The 1,965-nt window shown below is 44.5% G+C and overlaps 1 pseudogene; it reads left to right on the top strand.

Moving 5' to 3' along the window:
* Nucleotides 1-656: 656 nt before the first annotated feature.
* On the top strand, nucleotides 657-747 carry LOC130342165 (U2 spliceosomal RNA; annotated as a pseudogene).
* The last annotated feature ends 1,218 nt before the right edge of the window (nucleotides 748-1,965 follow it).

Below are 1,965 nucleotides of genomic sequence, written 5' to 3'. Positions count from 1 at the left end.
TATAAAACTCAGTGCGGCCCTAGTGGTCAGAGCGGAAACTGTAGCATGCCAGAGCAGCAAGACCAGAAAATACATGGCAAAAAGAAAGTCTCCTGATGCTGGTAGTTGCCAAAGAGCAGCATTACAGTACTCCACCCTCATGCCCCCTCTTCGTAGGCTTCTTCTTTATGGGACCTACACTAGAGAAGGACTTTCTTTTACTGAAACCTTTTTTATGCACTGTGGTTTTTATTAGAAATTGTTGATGGGCCCAAAACCCTATTACTGAGCACCAAGCACAAGGCATATAAATACCTGTGTGGAGTTACTATTCTTTACACTAAATGGACACTTAAAGAGACTCTATTAGGCGAACACCATCTTAATGATGACAAATTCAAGGTATTATTTCCACCAGTAATGTCCCTAACAGCTGCTGTTTGCTGCAGAGGAAGTTGTATAGTTCTTTCCAGTCTGACCACAGTGCTCTTTGCTGACACCTCTGTCTTTGTCAGGAACTTTCCAAAGAAGGAGCAAATCCCCATAGCAAACCTCTCCTGCTCTGGACAGTTTGGACAGCAGAGAGCATTGTGGTCAGACAGAAAGAACTACACAACTAGTCAATATACCCCTTTTATATATTGACTTTGGTTAGTAATGAAGAAGAATTCGCGAATATCGCTTCTCGGCCTTTTGGCTAAGATCAAGTGTAGTATCTGTTCTTATCAGTTTAATGCTGATGGCAGGCGACGCCAGTATGGAGCTGGTGGGGATGGGTGCTGCATGGTAGGGAGCAGGTGTACCAGGGTGTTCAGGGGCTGGTTCTGAGGAATCAGCTCGACGGCTGCCCTGATGTGACCTGTTACCTCCGGGTCTCACCATGAGGCTGAGAGGGTCTAGTGCCGAGATACTTTAGTGCCTCGGGGAGTGGCGTCCCTGAGGTGCTGAAACTCACTGGGTGTATTGGCTCACTGAGTTGAAGCACGGGCATCATGAACTCTTCACCTTTGTGGCACTCACCTCTTGAATCCCGGCCTTCTGGCTAGGATTAGTGTTGCTCGCGAATATTCGCAATTCGAATATTATTCGCGAATATCGCATATTCGCGAATTCGCGAATTTCACGAATATAGCGCTATATATTCGTAATTACGAATATTCGTTTTTTTTTTGGTTTTTTTTTCCTTCACAGTACACATCACAGTGATCACCCCTCTCTGCTTCCAGCTTGTGTGGTGTAAAGAAGGCTGTAATACTACTGTGTGAGACTGGCGTGCACAAATTCGCATATGCGAAAATTAGCATATGCAAATTTTCGCATATACGAATTTTTACGTATGTTGATTTTGTATATGCTAATTTTCACATATGTTAATTTTCGCATACGCGAATTTTCGCATGTGCGAAAATAAAACGAGAATATAACGAATATGCGAATATTCGCGAATGTATGACGAATATTCGTCCATATATTCGCGAATATTCGCGAATTCGAATATGGCCTATGCCGCTCAACACTAGCTAGGATCAGATAAATTTTTATAGATCAGACCGGATATCAGGGCAGTATATCTGCACACATTCACTTATTTATTTATTTTTGTCTCACTGTGTCACTTTTTGCGTTTTGTGTGTCCACTGCATTTGTCAGGATGCGTTGGCCCTTCTGGGTGTCCCTCCTGGCGGTCTAGGGGAGGTGTGTGTGGCCATCAGGTTCTGCACCTCCCTGCAAACTACCCGAGTACTCCTGCTTTGGCAGGGTACCAACCGTTATCGGCTCTACGGGCAGATACCTTGGCTAAAAGGTAGCTTAGTAGCTTCGGTAAAAAGGGACATCAAACCTGGAACCTTGCAGGTACCTTTTGGTCCTGAGGTGAAGGGTGAGGTTTGTTGGGGGGCTTCTCTCCTATCAGAGAAGGGCTTGCGATAGACCGCATCCTCTGTGCACATTTATTTTTAGTGTAACACATTTGCACTTTTTCTTACA

The sequence above is a fragment of the Hyla sarda genome, chromosome 1 (genome assembly GCF_029499605.1).
Source record: "Hyla sarda isolate aHylSar1 chromosome 1, aHylSar1.hap1, whole genome shotgun sequence".
Classification (NCBI taxonomy): domain Eukaryota; kingdom Metazoa; phylum Chordata; class Amphibia; order Anura; family Hylidae; genus Hyla; species Hyla sarda.
The sequence above is the reverse complement of the archived record's forward strand: the minus strand, read 5'-3'. Positions and strand labels throughout refer to the sequence as shown.